The sequence below is a fragment of the Anser anser genome (assembly GCF_964211835.1).
Source record: "Anser anser genome assembly, chromosome: W".
Taxonomy (NCBI): domain Eukaryota; kingdom Metazoa; phylum Chordata; class Aves; order Anseriformes; family Anatidae; genus Anser; species Anser anser.
The window spans coordinates 13,878,386-13,896,272 of NC_139731.1; the positions used below are offsets into that span (position 1 = coordinate 13,878,386).

The window sequence follows — 17,887 nt, forward strand, 5'->3', positions numbered from 1 at the left end:
TTTTTAGTTCATACGAAGAAATATCTTAATTACTTTTAGGATTTATAATTAATACTTTCATTTCCTATCTGACATGTGTTGATCTCACAGGATCAAAACAGCTTCAGCGTGGCTCAGAAGCATTCTCATACATTCCTGAAGCAGGTTTTGGAAAGGCAGAATCTATGGAGTGATAATTGGCTTTAAAAGCATAATGGGCAGTGGAGTCAGGGATGAGTGCTGGACAGAAACTGGGTACATACATACCTTTTGAAACTGGGTTGCTTTTTACTAAAATGGGCTACATAGATTAATTTCTATTATTTGCTTGACCATGGTCCCATTTATTTATTCATATATTACTGAAATCTAATGTCACCTGCATTTTCTATCCACCTCTGCAGTTTTCCTGCAGATTTGTCTGCTCTGTGTGCTGTCCCTGACACCAGAATAAGCCTTTCTCATTTTGCTTGTGAGAAACTGCTTGCTGTAGCCCAATATTTTGCTCAGTTTTTTGAGAGTTATGAACTCATACCAGTGAAATTAAAAGCAGTTGTGCTGTGGAAGCCTAGCTTAAAACATTTCTGCACTTTTTTGCCTTGAAGTCAAGTGTTCAGGGTGAATATTGGAGAAAAGAGCTGCCTAGGGAACCCAGAGAATTAGCTATTGAGTAGCGGCAGATTGTGATCATATAATTTTCATGCCTTCAGTTACAAGCTAAGCTGTACAATTAATGCTTTAGGAAACTCTCTTCTTAATGTTTAGCCAGGGTTAGCCCACATTTTAAATCCTAAATTAGCTAACTGAATAATAAATTACAGGAGAACTTAAAAACAGCCAAGACTTGATAAGAATGTTCTCAAAGGATTTGTGGCATCTGCTGATTGCTCCTCATTAGCCTCCCATATGCTATAGCTAAGGCCACTCTAGTGTTTGAAAAGCTTGCCTGGATTCAGCTTTCCAGGTTTCTTAACTCTTGAGCACTTCAGGAAGGTGGAAAGATGCATGAAAATTCAGTGCAACAAGTCCCCTTAGTCTGAGCTCACTGCCCTCCAGTTACCTCTGCAGAGAGGAGCTCCCACTTGCTAGTTGGAGAGGCAGAACAAAAACCAGCAACCTCAAACAGGAGCCAGATGAACCCAGTAACTTGTATAAAGCTTCTCTGGTTTTTACAAGAGCATGGGGCAAGATTCTCAGGTTGCTGATATCAGCAACCTGATAATTTCACAGGTTCTCTGGCTTTAAGATGTGAATTGATTAACTTCCTGAACCTTCTGGAAGGAGAGAGATGTGTTTCTCCAGCTACAGAAGAGCCTACCAGTTCTGGTTGCTCACACTTTATCGCTGTGTAGAAACCAAGGAAGAACGAATGACATCTCTTGGAGAACTTGGAAACCCATCACAGCAAATTCTTAGGGTCGTGGGTTCCGCTTCATCCATGAGATGAAGATCAGCCTAAAATTAAGTTCATAACAGTGTAAATGCCACATTTCAAACTGGCAGAGAGCACGATGTTCCAGCTTTGGACGTGCTTGGATGAGACTTTGAGGCCTAGTTTCTGTGAAGTGCCAAATCCCAAATCGTCACAGGAAATCAACAGACCCTGCTTTGTTCCCTTAAATGTAGATATAGTTACTGCTTCCCTGTTTTATGTGCACCTCAGTCTTTTGTACCATACATTTAGTCTCAAACATAGAATTATGGAAGTGTCAGCCTTTATTTCCACTGGAATTGGAGCATTTGCTCAGGGATCAGAAGCCACCTCACTGTTGGTGCTGTCCCACGCTTTGCACAGGGAACTTTTCATTAGCTTTCTTCCTCTGAATCATCTCTAATACACCCACGGAATGGAGATCATAAGCCTGCTGAGCTCTAGTACCCAATAGAAATGGTCTGGCCATGACGTATGTCAGTGACCCAGCTGCATAATACTGCTTTATGCTACCTGTAAGCTTTATCATGCAGTCCAAGTAGCATTTCCTGCTATCAGTGGTAGCTGATAGACTAGGAATTCATTGGCTAAGCAACAAAATAGACTAGTTTCATTTAAGTGTTGTTATCAGTGCTTCACCACATTGGCAAAGAACAGCTTGCAGTCATACAGTGTGTTATAGGGACTCTGTAATTTATGTATGTTAGACAGCATTAGCAATCAGTAACATACTATGCAGTTTCTTTCTTCTTTTGTGGTAGCAGTTGCTCAGAAGAAAACAACCATTCTAGAATGGCAGAGAACTTGGTGATTACTGAACCAGAATGCTTGCTACTGGGACTTTTCTTCATGAGGATAAGGCTGGGCACGTTGAAGTTAAACCTGGGTGACTGTCTTGCCAGTTGCACCCAGAGAACTATGGGTTGATGTGCTGGAGGAGGAACAGCTCCTTGCCACAGATGATGGGGCTCATCCCCTTGGCAAAGTATCGCTCCAGTTGTCCCTTCTTGCAGTCCCAGCCCTGGCAATCAGCCTTTCTTCTGCTCCCAAGAGCACTTGTTGCACTTGTTGCAATCACTTGTTGCAATCAGCAAGTATAATAGCATATAATAGTATAATAGCAAGGAGAAGCTCAGAGGTTGTTAGTGAGCTGTCCATGTCACCTCGTGGTAGAACAAGTCATTAATTGCATGGTTCATGAACCAGAGCAATCAGCTGTTGATTCTGACCTCAAACATCCAAACCTTGTAACACATGCCTCTGGTAGCTTATAAAGAAGTAAATAGAGAGGAATAGATATCTTGTGCCAATTTCTTTTTGTTGTTGTTGTTTTGTTCCATTTTGTTGGGTTTTCTCCTCAACTGGAAAAGCAGTTCCTTGAAATGTTTGGATGGATCCTAAACTGGTTCTGCCTCAAACCTACCAGAAATGGCCAAAACAAGAAGACTGTTCAGCACTTTTAATTACAGATAGCGAACCAGGCAACTTGTGACTCATCCCTTCACATAGTATGAGAAGGGAAGGAAAATGTAGGGGCAAGACAAACCACCACCAACAGAGGCTGTTTTAGTTTTTGTTACCTACAAGTTTGGATAGAATGACTGCTGATTGGCATTGTTAGCTTTCCTCTGCTTTTGTAGTGAGTTCTAAAGGTAATAGGAATATGAATTCACTTTAATAAAGAAAAACAGCTACAGCTAGCAATGCCTGAAGTTATAAGGCTTAAGTAATCATCATTTGCTTATTTTCCCCCTATTTTTTAAATGATCCAGGAGTTTCATTAGCACAGTTTCAAGTGCCTAATAGAGAGTCAGTTTTCCACAACAGCTTCCAAAGGAAAATGAAAAGATCAAATTTCAAATCCCCTAAGGCTTGGCTTTCTCTAACAGATGGTGAGGAATATAAAGAGGGCTTCAGCGCTGAGTACAGTAGTGGGTGCTCCTGTCATGGTCAAATCCTGTATAGGTGTATGTGTAGACATAATGTAAAAATCTGAACTGTTTGTTAACCATTTAGCCCATTACATTGGTAAATAGGTACTTTGCCTTAGAGGTAAGGCTGAAATTCTGAATGCTGAATGCAAACATTTCTGGAAGGTTTTTGTTTTACAAGAAGTTTGCCTGCAAAGAAACATGTCTTCCAAGTTACTTTTTCAAAGCAAATGATCCCTAAGCATTCAACATGAGGTGTTATGTGTACACAGAGGTGGGTTCCTCACGATTGGCTCTTTTGAGGCTGGAGGGATGACTACAGCGGGAGTGAAGGGCACTGCTGAATGCAAAAATAGATGGCTTTGGGCTGGTAATACTGGAGCAAGCACTTTTCTTACAGCATATACCAAGATGTCAGCAGCATCCATTTAGTGCTTGGGGCACTTTTAATTTTTTTCTTTTCAAGTCTTCTCTGAATAGTTGCATTGAAAAAGCTGTCCAGATCAGTGTGAAAATAGAGCTGCTTGTGCTCAATACCCAAAGCTGAGACAATGCTTTCCAAAAGTGATCAGTGCACAACAGTTCTTGCTATTATATTGTGGCCGCGTTTTCAGAATAGCTGGGTCCAGTCTTCTGAGAGCAGTGGCTGGGTCAATCTTATGTTTGAATACTGACAGCAGGGTGGAAGGTCATCTTTCAAGACCATGCACAGAGAAGCGCACAAGTAAATAACATCCATTCTAAAAAGTCAGTCCTGTCTCCTTCTAGACTTAGCGATGAAATGACACATGAGCCCAAGGTAACACGCAGTATTTGCTGATTTCTCAGCCTGCTTATACTGTTGGCCATGGGGAGTTCACATTCAATTTCTTTCTTAACTTTGCAAATATCAGTAAGAGGACTATGAGGGTATTGGAGCCTGGGGTAACCTCTTGCTGCTGTTTGGGCAAGTATCTTTTGATGATTTCATAGCTTCTGTAACAGCAGGAGACAGTGAGAGGATCCCAGCAGGAGAGGATCCCAGCTGACAAAGTCCATTGTTGATGGTTCACCTGCTCTTATTAAGAGTGGCCTCAACAGTGAACAAGAGCAGTGTGAAGACCAGACTGCCCTCTGAGTTCAAGCTAAGTGCTCTTATTTCATCCACAGTTGGATGCAGAAGCAAGTGACCATCTCAAAGAGCTGCAGGTGAAGTTGAACAATGTTTTGGATGAGCTGAGTGCAGTGTTTGGTAACAGGTGAGTATAATGAGGTCCCTGTTTTTGAAGCATTCCTTTCTTTTGTCTAATCTCATTCAGTCAGATCAAGAAGAGAAAATAAACTTGTAACAACTGCATTGTATTTTTTTTTTGTCCTAAATTCATGGTCTTTCAAATACTGAGACCATATAAAGAAGTGAGAAATGTTTATAGAAGTCTATCTTTTCTGTATTGCTCTGCTTAGAAATGTAACAGGGAGAACCCTCAACTGTAAAATGTATTTGAATTATATGGATTTTTTTTTTTCTGTAAGTAGTGCTTGTCAGTAACAGAATTGCCTGCTCCTTTATTGCTTGGAAAGCAGTTTCCAGCTTAGCATTTATAAAATAACATTTGTGTTTAAATGTTCTGCTCTAAATGTATGAAACAGTTGACTGATTTCTGATTGTTAAATGAGTATTGGAATACAAGGGAAATGGGTTTAGAATTTGAGATTGACTTGTTCTGATGATGCAATGGATGGTGTTTTCTAGTGTTTTGAGGGAGGAGCTCTTTAAAGAATTGCCAGTCACAGATGGCAATTAAATTTTATTTTCAATCATGATACAATTTACCTGAGTATAAAAATGTGTTTGACTTTATAGTTCACTACAAAATTTATTATAAAATATGTCAATTAAACAAAATCTAGAAATACAGGGTTCCAAACTGATTTCCAAAACCAACCACTTCTCATGATAAACACCATTCATTTCATGGTGTGCTTTATAACAAGATTAATGCAGGCATGTAGTTGAAGCATGGGTGAGGAGAATAAAGCAAATTGTACCAACTTGGCCTCTTACAGTCCACAGATTTTCAGTACTTAAGACCAAAAATCCTGGTGGGATTTGTCAGCATTTATCTGGATTTCAGCACACAGAGCTAGTGGGGTGTTCCCATTGCCAGTGGATGGTATATGAAGAAATTGAGAGATTCCAACTGTAACTGAGCCAAATTGATAAGATTCATAATTAGATAATTAGATAATAATTAGTAATTTCCTTCAGGAGTTGTGGAGCAAGGTGCCCTGTTTGTCAGCATAAGTGAGGCTGGTTTTTAACTTGCTGCTGCCAAGGGCACCTGTCAAGCTGTATGTCTACATCAGGCTCGCTTTTAGGTGAACCTGTTGCCACAGTAACTGATTTACCATTTTTCATAATTGGGGACAATTTTACCTTGCATTAATTTTAACCTTTGAAGAGATTCTGTTTATTTTTTATCCCCTGGCTGGGGGTTTAGAGCATCTTGAAGCAGGGTCACGGAACTGATGCAGTATTTGGAAGAACTATGGGGTGAGATTAGCCTGTAACAGAATAGGGACTGTCAGCAGTACAGGAGATTGTTGGTACTATTTTCTTTGTGGCTTATGTCTTTGCTTAAACTGCTGTTGTTGTAGCCACAACTGATTGTTGCAAACTCATCTCTGCTAAAAATAATGGCATTTCTCAAAATCTGGAAAGGATCATTTCTTTTTGCAAGCTGAACGAACAAATTGCTCTCAAGTGTGATTGTGTCTTTTGTTCAGAGGTGGTAGGCTGTCTGTGGATGATGTGCATAAGGAACTGGATAGCATGCCTCTTGGTAACAAATATAGTAAGCAGAAAACTTCAGGGAGGAAGAGTGTGTAACTGAGTGCATAGTTCATGGACTTGTAGTGTTTTTACATTATGTAAGAGAGCTGATATCTCTGCCACTGATAATCTTGTTTTTGCTTCTCTTACCTGCCCAGCTTTCAAACTCATATTGATGAATGTGTCAAGCAGATGTCTGATATCATCTGCCAAGTGAAAGGGACAGGAAATGTTGCCGATAATGCCAGAAACACAGTTGCACAAGATGCAGATAATGTCCTGAGGCCACTGATGGATTTCCTGGATGGAAAGTAAGGAAGTACTCAGATACACATTATGCATACAGTGCATCAGATTGGGAACAGGATGGGGGAAAGGAAAAATAGCTCCATGTTCTTGGGTAGTTCTTGAGATGTCCACCCTGTGAATTCTCATGGCTTTTCTTCTAATATCTGCATTTTTCTCAAGCTGCATATCATTTCTTCAACCTTCATGCAGTGCCAGAACTCACTCTGTTCCCTCTCTCCCTCTGGCAGTTATAGCAATCAGCAAATATGCTGCTGATCAGGTAGTGGAAAAGGCTGAGGCACACGGTAAACTCTAAATATTCAATCTGTGATTTTCTCCTATACAAATTGTACTGTAGCCAATTAGGAAACATACTGCAAAACATACTTGCATACTTGATACATGCACTGCTCAGTATCGCAGTCATATCAAGAGTGTGTGTTCTAGCCATACCCGGTGTTGTTCTGACTAGAAAATAAACTTCTGAACTAGGTGATGTACATGAGTTTTCTGCAAGTCCAGCTTGGCTTAGGTGAACTGCAGATCCATTGCTTTAATTAACTGTTGCCATTAACATTATGCAGCATGATTCAGCTGTTCAGGGACTTTCTGTTGCTAATTGCACATAATTCTTTTCAGCTAAGCCTTGACCTACTAAGAGAAATAGTTTTTAATCTCTGTGGAAGTTAAAATTCTTATTGATGCACAGCAGTTCTTTATTTTGAAAGGTGTGGCCAAAGACTTTCATAATTTAAAAAAAATGCTGTGAGAGATGCGAAGCTTAAAAAATAAACTTCTTTTGTTGTTTTTTATTGATCATCCCATCTTTCTTTTCAGTCACTATGTAGTGACTCTCTGCAGCAATCATTACATCTAGGAGCCCTCTCATTTGAGCATTTTCCATGCATGCCTTCACTAATCCTCAGAAGCCACCTTCCTTTGTATCAGTGTGAACCTGGGATGCTACAGGTTTTTCATATAACCATGGAGCAAGTCATTTTGATAATAATGCAAGCCTGGAGTATTTTCTTTCCTCCTTTACAGAAGGAAATTAATTTTTTTTGCCTCCTGCATCTTACCCGTATCAGTCTTGTCCCTTTTGAGTTTTGCTCATTTGCTAACTGTAAGAAATCTAGGAGAAGATGTTACACAGTGTAGAAGAACTGGCTATCATCTGTGCACTGCTACTGGCTGCAGAGTTCCTGTTTTATAACTCTCCCACTGTAGTTAGTAAATGCCATTGGAAATGATTGTTGGGATTTGAAGATGAATCTGATGTTTCTTGGCCTTCCTGGTAGCCTGCACAATAATAAAGGAGAAATAAATAGGGAGATAAAGCATTTTGCTTTATGTAAAAGGGAATAAACACATGGCATGTGATAGATGGTGAATGCCATTGCAACAATATATAGATGAGTCCGAGAAATGCTTTGAGGTGGTTCTGTAGGTGGAACATGTACAGACTTCTACAGCTATCAGAGGCTGTGCATTTGCAGGAGCTTCTGCATAACAATCTGGGAAATATTCATTTAGGTATTCAACAAAGATTATTATAATGAACCCTTGAAGGTATGAAACCATTATTCTGTATTTGTAATTTTTCCTATATATTCTGTAAGCCCCATACAGCGGGAAGTATCTTAAATGGAACCAGCTGAGTGGTATCTGCTCTTATTTGGAGTATTCCCAACCACCATAACCTAGTGATATCTTCCATAATCCCCAGGTCAATAAACAGAAATAACTGAGATCAGAAATGTCAATAATCCAAAGGTCTTCAGCACTAGAACTCCAAGGAGGTAGGGAGACTGTACTATATGAAAAAGGAAAATTTCTTTTTACCCTTAAAGCAATTATTATGAGAAACTGCTGAGGATGGGGCAGTGATTCTGCCACACACATCTCCTTTTTCCTTGCTGTTGTGGTTTAACCTGGCCGGCAGCTAAACACCACACAGCCGTTTGCTCATCCTCCCCCCTCCCTCTCTGGGATGGGGGAGAGAAATGGGAAAGTGAAGCCTGTGAGTTGAGATAAAGACAGTTTATTAAGACAGGAAAATAACAATAATAATAATGATAATAGTACTACTAATAATAATGTGTACGAAATAAGTGATGCACAATGCAATTGCTCGCCACCCGCTGACCAATGCCCAGCCTATCCCCGAGCAGCCGGCCCCTCACCCCGGCTAGCCACCCCTATATATTGTTTAGCATGATGTCAGATGGTATGGAATACCCCTTTGGCCAGTTTGGGTCAGCTGTCCTGGGTCTGTCCCCTCCCAGCTCCTGCTGCACCCCCAGCCTGCTCGCTGGCAGGACAGAGCGAGAAGCTGAAAAGTCCTTGGCTTGGTGTAAGCACTGCTCTGCAGCAATTAAAACATCAGCATGTTATCAGTGCTCTTCTCATCCTAATCCAAAACATAGCACCCTACCAGCTACTAGGAGGAAAATTAACTCTGTCCTAACTGGAACCAGGACAGATATCCACCCCTTATTCCATACCATTTATGTCATGCTCAGGTTACACTCTTTCCAGTGCATTCTAATTAATCACCATTTTCATCTATGATATATAGCAACCATGGTAGTGATGACATACAGTATTATATAATAATTAACATACTACAATTCAACTCATGGGCTATTCTCACCCAGTATTAAATCCCCTTGAGGTACACACCAGACCTCCCCATTCTTTTGCATTACCCACCAAGTGTATCCAGGTCCCTGAGCAAAAGCAATTCCACGAATGGATTTGCCTTTTCCTGAGGCAGGAGTAGCCCAGACTGTTTTACCCAGCATGTTTCTTACGTGCACTACAGGGACTTTATCCCCTTCTACAGTGTGTAACAGGTTTGATTGGGCAGGTCCAGCTCGGTTGGCAGATCCCCTAGTATTGACTAACCAGGTGGCCTTTGCCAAATGCGTATCCCAATGTTTGAATGTCCCAGCACCCATTGCTTTCAGTGTAGTCTTCAACAGTCCATTGTATCGTTCAACTTTCCCGGAGGCTGGTGCATGATAGGGGGTGTGATACACCCACTCAATACCGTGTTCTTTGGCCCAAGTGTCTATAAGGTTGTTTCGGAAATGAGTCCCATTGTCTGACTCAATTCTTTCTGGGGTGCCATGTCGCCATAGGACTTGCTTTTCAAGGCCCAGGATAGTGTTCCGGGCGGTGGCATGGGGCACAGGATATGTTTCCAGCCATCCGGTGGTTGCTTCCACCATTGTAAGTACGTGGCGCTTGCCGTTGCGGGTTTGAGGGAGTGTGATGTAATCAATCTGCCAGGCCTCTCCATATTTATATTTCAGCCATCGTCCTCCATACCAAAGAGGCTTTGACCGTTTGGCATGCTTGATTGCAGCACATGTTTCACAATCATGAATAACCTGTTCTATAGTGTCCATGGTCAGGTCCACCCCTCGATCACGAGCCCATCTGTATGTTGCATCTCTACCTTGATGGCCTGAGGTGTCATGGGCCCATCGGGCTATAAATAATTCACCTTTATGTTGCCAGTCCAGGTCCACCTGAGCCACTTCAATCTTAGCAGCCTGATCTACCTGCTGGTTGTTTTGATGTTCTTCAGTAGCCCGATTCTTGGGCACATGAGCATCTACATGGTGTACCTTTACAACCAGGTTCTCTACCCGGGCAGCAATATCTTGCCACAATGCAGCAGCACAGATGGGTTTGCCCCTGTGCTGCCAGTTGTTCTGCTTCCATTGCTGTAACCACCCCCACAGGGCATTTGCTACCATCCATGAATCAGTATAGAGATAGAGAACTGGCCACTTTTCTCGTTCAGCAATATCTAAAGCCAGCTGAATGGCTTTCACTTCTGCAAACTGACTCGATTCACCTTCTCCCTCAGCAGCTTCTGCAACTCGTCGTGTAGGACTCCATACAGCAGCTTTCCATCTCCGATGCTTTCCCACAATACGACAGGACCCATCAGTGAACAAGGCATATTTCTTCTCATTTTCCGGTAGCTTGTTGTACAGTGGGGCTTCTTCAGCACGGACCACCTCCTCCTCTGATGATATCCCAAAATATTTGCCTTCAGGCCAGTCCATAATCACCTCCAAGATTCCTGGATGACTGGGGTTTCCTATTCGAGCCCGCTGAGTAATCAGTGCAACCCACTTGCTCCATGTAGCATCAGTTGCATGATGTGTAGAGGGGACCCTTCCTTTGAACATCCAGCCTAGTACCGGCAGTCGGGGTGCCAGGAGGAGCTGCGCTTCAGTACCGACCACTTCCGAAGCAGATCGAACTCCTTCATATGCTGCCAATATCTCCTTTTCCGTTGGAGTATAGCGGACTTCAGATCCTCTGTATCCCCGACTCCAAAACCCCAGGGGTCGACCTCGAGTTTCCCCAGGCTCTTTCTGCCAGAGGCTCCAGGTGGGACCATTCTCCCTGGATGCGGTGTAGAGCACATTCTTTACATCTGGTCCTGTTCGGACTGGCCCAAGGGCTATTGCATGAACTATTTCCTGCTTAATTTGTTCAAAGGCTTGTCGTTGCTCAGGGCCCCATTCAAAAGCATTCTTCTTACGGGTTACTTGGTAGAGCGGGTTTACAATCAGACTGTAATTTGGAATATGCATTCTCCAAAACCCCACGACACCTAGGAAAGTTTGTGTTTCTTTTTTGCTAGTTGGTGGAGACATAGCTGTTATTTTGTTGATCACATCCATTGGGATTTGACGACGTCCATCTTGCCATTTCATTCCTAAAAACTGGATCTCTCGTGCAGGTCCTTTAACTTTATTTTGTTTTATGGGAAAACCAGCCTTTAGAAGGATTTGGACTATTTTCTTCCCTTTCTCAAAAACTTCCTCTGCAGTGTCACCCCACACAATGATGCCATCGATGTACTGCAGGTGTTCAGGAGCTTCCCCCTGCTCCAGCGCAGACTGGATCAGTCCATGGCAAATGGTAGGGCTGTGTTTCCACCCCTGGGGCAGCCGATTCCAAGTATATTGGACTCCCCTCCAAGTGAAAGCAAACTGTGGCCTGCACTCTGCTGCTAGAGGGATGGAGAAAAATGCATTAGCAATATCAATTGTGGCATACCACTTGGCTGCCTTTGATTCCAGTTCATACTGGAGTTCTAGCATGTCCGGCACTGCAGCACTCAGCGGTGGCGTGACTTCGTTCAGGCCACGATAGTCCACTGTTAGTCTCCACTCACCATTAGACTTTCGCACTGGCCATATGGGACTATTAAAGGGTGAATGGGTCTTGCTGATCACTCCTTGGCTCTCCAATTGACGAATTAGCTTATGGATGGGACTCAGGGAGTCTCGGTTGGTGCGATATTGCCACCGGTGCACAGTTGTGGTAGCGATCGGCACTTGCTGTTCTTCAACCCTCAGCAACCCCACAACAGAAGGGTCCTCTGAGAGACCGGCTAAGGTAAACAACTGTTTAATGTCCTCTGTCTCTAAGGCAGCTATGCCAAAAGCCCACCGGAACCCTTTTGGGTCCTTGAAATATCCTCTTCTTAGATAGTCTATGCCAAGAATGCACAGAGCATCCGGGCCAGTCACAATACGGTGCTTTTGCCACTCATTTCCGGTTAGACTCACTTCAGCCTCCAATACAGTTAACTGCTGGGATCCGCCCGTGACTCCATAAACACAGATGGGCTCTGGCCCTTTATAGCTTGATGGCATTAGAGTACACTGTGCACCGGTGTCTACTAAAGCCTTATACTTCTGTGCATCTGACGTGCCAGGCCATCGAATCCACACAGTCCAATAAACTCGATTGTCCCTTTCCCCCCCCTGGCTGGAGGCAGGGCCCCTCTAGTCCTGGTCAGAATCTTCGTTTCTGTGTTTAAAGGACTGCCTGCTGGAAGTTGGAGCAGCAAACTTTTCAGAGAACCCCTTTTTCCCGATTGTTTTTCCTTTCCTTGTTTTCTTTTGCCACTCACATACCCGTGCCTCTAGGGTCGAGGTAGATTTTCCATCCCATTTTCTCATGTCCTCTCCATGGTCACGTAGGTAAAACCACAAGGTGGCACGGGGTGTGTACCCACCGTATCGTCTTCCTTGCACGGATGAACGTTTACCCCTAATAGCTGAGACACTGGTTTGTACAGGTGGGGAGGAAAATAAACTCTCTTCAAGTTGGTGGACCTCTTCAGAAAGTTTCTCCAAAGTATTCTCTTTTAGTTGGTGGACACTGGTTCGTTCAGGTGGGGGGGGAGATAAATTCTCTTTAAGTTGGTGGAACTCTTCAGAGAGTTTGTCCACAGCCGAGACGCAGGCCTGTAGGGAAGAGGAGAGATTTCCTTCGTACTGCCGGAGTTGTTTAGCCACTTCATCCACTGTGGGTTCCTCATCCTCTTTCCAGGCTATTATTGCCAATGAGCTGGCATATGATGATGGTGCACTCCGTACAAACTTCCGCCACGTGGGTCGTCTACACTGGACTTCATCTGGATCTGTGGATATTTGTGTGTCGTCTAGGTCCTTATAAATCACCTCCCGTATGGCTAATTCCCTCAGGTACTGAATTCCCTTCTCCATAGTGGTCCACTTGCCTGGTAGACATACAAGTTCTTCCTTGAAGGGATACCTTTCCTGCACAGCTGACAGGAGACGCCTCCAGAGGCTGCGAGATCGTGCTCCATCTCCAATTGCTTTGTCAATGCCTGCGTCTCTAGAAAGGGATCCCAGCCGCCTGGCTTCCCTGCCCTCTAATTCCACACAATTGGCCCCGGTGTCCCAGCACCGGAGCAGCCAGGTGACAAGCTGCTCACCTATGCAGCGACCAAAATCTTTTCGCACATCTCGTAGCTCACGCTGGTATAGGGTTCAGGTAGTTACTGTTGATTTTTCGACATCCTCATCCTCATCTTCATCCTCCTGCACATTTGATGGCCCAGCCTCGTCTTCTCTATACCTAGACCTAGCAGAAGACTGTCTGCGTTCTAAACGACCTGAGTCTCTATACCATTTTTTCACCTTGTCTACAGGGGCAACTTGCACTGCTACAGCTCGTTTCTCTGACCCAGCCACAGAAGTGGGAGCGGCTGCAGGAGCTGGAGCAGCTGCGGGAGCTGGAGCGGCTGCAGGGTCTGTCACTAGGTTGACAGTAGCATCAATTACCACTCGATAGGCACAAGCCAGACCCCAGCATGCTACAGTGATTTGTGTCACTTTGGAACTGCCAGAGTCATGACACCCTTTTTTCAAGCATTCTACCAGTTTTTTAGGATTTTGCAGTTGTTCAGGGGTGAATGTCCAAAACACTGGCGGTGTCCACTGCTCTAGAAACATCTTGGAGAACTATCGTAACTAGCTCAGGGGATAAGAGGGTGGTGAAGGAGAAAGGGAGAGTGAACAGGTAGGAAAAAATATCTTCCCCTGTCCCCTCCACAGACTGGCTCCCTGACGAAAACAGGCAATAGGTGTAATTGCTAATAGTTTCCAAGATTTGGTTTCCAAAGTATAGAGTCGACGTCAGTGCTGAGTACAAATACCAGGTTAGAGTCATGTCCAGAAATCTCATCATTTCATAAGCCATTGTTACACCGCACAGTACCATAATGATCTTAAACCAGGGCCCGGAAAGGATAAACAGCACGACAGGGAGCACATACAGAAAGTAACGTGCTATAAAACTCAATTTGGAAAACAGGCACAGCAGACTGGAGATTAAGGCAATCAACATTGTGACTAGCAACTATTAAGCAGGTCCAATACTTACACCAATTTTAGTTTAACACACTCTGGTCAAATCTGTCGATATCTCAAACCTTCGTGCCCCACGTTGGGCGCCAAAAGGACTGTTGTGGTTTAACCCGGCCAGCAGCTAAACACCACACAGCCGTTCGCTCACCCTCCCCCCTCCCTCTCTGGGATGGGGGAGAGAAACGGGAAAGTGAAGCCTGTGAGTTGAGATAAAGACAGTTTATTAAGACAGGAATATAATAATAACAATAATAATAATAATAGTGATAATGATAATAGTATTAATAATAATAATGTGTAAGAAAACAAGTGATGCACAATGCAATTGCTCACCACCCACTGACCGATGCCCAGCCTATCCCCGAGCAGCCGCCCCCCCCCACCCCGGCCAGCCACCCCTATATATTGTTCAGCATGACATCAGATGGTATGGAATACCCCTTTGGCCAGTTTGGGTCAGCTGTCCTGGGTCTGTCCCCTCCCAGCTCCTGCTGCACCCCCAGCCTGCTCGCTGGCAGGACAGAGCGAGAAGCCGAAAAGTCCTTGGCTTGGTGTAAGCACTGCTCTGCAGCAATTAAAACATCAGCATGTTATCAGCGCTCTTCTCATCCTAATCCAAAACATAGCACCCTACCAGCTACTAGGAGGAAAATCAACTCTGTCCTAACTGAAACCAGGACAGGGTTTAATCATCAAAGTAGTTTATTTCTTCCATAGATACAGTGATCAGTTTGGTATATCTATTCAAAATGAAAAAAGTAGAGAGAATCATACCTGGCCAGTTCCTCTGTATCCCCTTTTATAAGAGGGAGTCCCTTATGTGATCAAGATAACAAGATATCAGTAGGAAAGATGCTTGTGCTAGCTACTGATGAATTATAAGAACTGTTACAAAAATAACTCTTGTTTATGGAACAGAGCCTGTGTCTGTAAATTCCTTCTGCATGGGCTCTCTTTACAGGCAAGCTGGCATTTAGCATGAAGGCTATGTTGATGTGTTTTGACACTGCATGATGTGACAGTGCATGACATGAGCATTACTAAGTGCACACCACCTCATCATAAGTCAATCAATCATTAGTTCACTGGTCATTTACAACACTCAAATTGCAAACTGTGGTTTGACTTGTGCTACAAAGGAGATATTGTTCGAGAGGTCTAAATCTGAAGCATCACATTGCACAAATTGTGCAGCAAGAAAGATGGCAGTGAATGTGAACTCTGTCTTGGAGGATGATCAGGGAAAACTCATGGCTAAGGGCGTTCTTTTAAGTGATTAGTGCAATTTCAAAAGATGTTCATCTCTTCCTATGATATTTTCTGTCTTGTGCACTTATTGCAGTTGTTCTTACATAGCTATATATTTCCCTTGCCCAGCAGACACGTTTTACATACACAGTTATAATTCAGGGCAGTACACAACTCATTTAAGGTAGTGCTTATTAGAAGTCCTTTAGGGAGTTGGATGTCTCGTTAGATGCACATGCTTTTATCCAGCTACATTTTGAGGCTGCAACGTAACAGTTAACAGTGACATAACATAAACCATTCAAGTGTGGCTCCCAAGGGGAATAGCTGTCATCTGCCACTTGTGCTGGGGATGGCCCTGTGCACTCCCACAGCCAGGCTGTCCTCCCTGGTGACATGGTGACTCTTGAGGATTGCCCCACTTCCTCTGTTTCCTGTGCTTGCAATGCTTCACGTCACTTCCATGGGAGAAAAGGGGAGAGAGAAGCTTTGTAGCCAGACTGGAAGAGTGGGAGCTGGACCACAGACTCCAACTGTGACCCCCCTCTTTCTTGTGAGTGTCCCCTTCCCCTTTGAAAAACAGCAGAGTGTACCTGACATTTGGAGGAGAAGCCATCTCTGCCCTCTTTGTGCACATCAGTTTTCGAAGGATGAGCTCTGAATTTTCCCTGTTACTCCTCCCAGGTCATGACGTCAAGTTTATGCAGACAACTGAGAGTTTCTGTGAATTTCTTGTGTTCTCGTGTAGCGAAACGACCACACGGACACCAGGGTTTCTTTTAGGGATCAGTAACTTCTACCTTATTGAGGACAGGCTCCCTTCTTATACCATTCGCTCTACAGCAGTACTTTTCCACTAACTATTCATTGGTCAACAACTTTGCCTGGCAACAGCAAACACCCAGCAACTTCCATGGCTTAACGGCTGGAGAACAAGCAACCCGAGACAGCAAGGCGTCTCCTGAATCACCCTTCTTTGTTCCCTCTAAACTCTTTACATTCCTGATGGCCTCATCGTTAAGAGACTTAGTCAGTGACATTCACCATTATCTTTTACTTCCTCCCTATTCTCTCTTTACTGGAATTTCTTAAAATATACAAAGTGCCTTTTGCCAGGAATGAGTTGGAAGCTTTGCCTGTTTCCATTTGCACTGGTCATATCAAGGCCAACCCCCATCAGCAGCTTGTCTTCATTTCAGTTACTATAAAGCTTAACCTTGCTAACTCTGGACTGCATTTTTAGAAATGCACGTACACATGGAAATCAGGCAAGCCTTGTTGTATTTTCAAATGTTTATTTGCATATTCACATATAAGACTAAAGCAGCACAGGTGCATGAGATTTTATATGTGGCAAAAAAGCTCTATGCAAGTGTGACAGCACTCTACTACCTGAATTCTGGGGACTGTTCAAACAGATGATGTGAACTGACACTCCAAAAATTTCCAGAAGAGTTAGGGCGTTACAAGAGTGTAAATTGTTTGGGTTTGTGTAAGCATCAAGGTGTTTTTGTTTGTTTGTTTGTTTTTCCCCTTTTTGTTTTTACAGGCATGTACCAGCTAATGGGGAAAGCATTGAGTAAATATCTCTTCAGAGCCCCTCTCCTGTGCACTGTACAGTTTCACTAAAAGCCTGGGAAAATTATGACATGGATTTGAAGCTTTTATTTGTCTTAAATAGAACAGTAGGAAAAGAGCACTAGTGAATCAGATAACTCAGCTGAAAACTGAACTTGACAGACCTGATGAGCACAGGCTCTTGTCCTGATGACAAATCAATTTCCCAGTGCATTTTAAAACGCTTGGAAAACCAACCATAAAACTAGCACCTTGGTGCCAGATATCTGTCTCCCATTTATTATCAAGCTCCTTCCACTCGCTTTGCTTTAGTACAAACAGTCTGCTCCTGCTGCCTGCCCTGCAGAGCTAGAAGCTGGAGCAGGGAGCAGCAGCCTCTTCTCCTTTGCATTGCCCCGAGGGTAACCAGCTGAGCTCCAACTGCGCAGGTTTTTCTGAGAGTACCTGTGTAGAATACAAAGATGAATATGAGAGACCAGGAAAAGATTTTGACGACTTCCACTTACAGTTACGTAATGTGAGAAACACTCCGTATCCAATAACTTAGGCTCAGGCAAGGATCTCAGTGAAGTAGTAATTTATTCACGATTGCAATGGCGGGCGTCCCACAAGCAGGAGCACACCTACTGGTTCCAAAACACAGTTTATATACTTTTCGATGACAGGACCCTCCCCTGTTTCCCCACTGAGTGGGTAATCCAGGTTCACAATCTATCTGATGCTTCACAGACAATGCATGGCCTTCAGTTGCCGGCCTGTTAAATTTCAAATTTCATTTGACTTTTTTACTGTTTGAAGTGGTAATGTTTCTTCACTTATCTGACTTGACTTAACACCGTGATTTTCACCTAAGTAAGGTGTAAGTAAGGTGTGAGGAGTAAGATGGTGGCTTCATGGTCATTTC

General features: G+C 43.5%; 1 pseudogene across 1 annotated transcript in view; it reads left to right on the forward strand.

Annotated features, from left to right (window-relative positions):
* The window catches only part of LOC310888787 (protein unc-13 homolog B-like), a 121,574-nt pseudogene extending 104,101 nt beyond the window's left edge, over positions 1-17,473 (forward strand). The window contains exons 23-25 of the transcript XR_014589233.1: positions 4,492-4,580; positions 6,313-6,465; positions 16,955-17,473. The product of XR_014589233.1 is annotated as a protein unc-13 homolog B-like (transcript). The remainder of the gene's footprint in view (positions 1-4,491; positions 4,581-6,312; positions 6,466-16,954) is intronic.
* Positions 17,474-17,887: the final 414 nt, after the last annotated feature.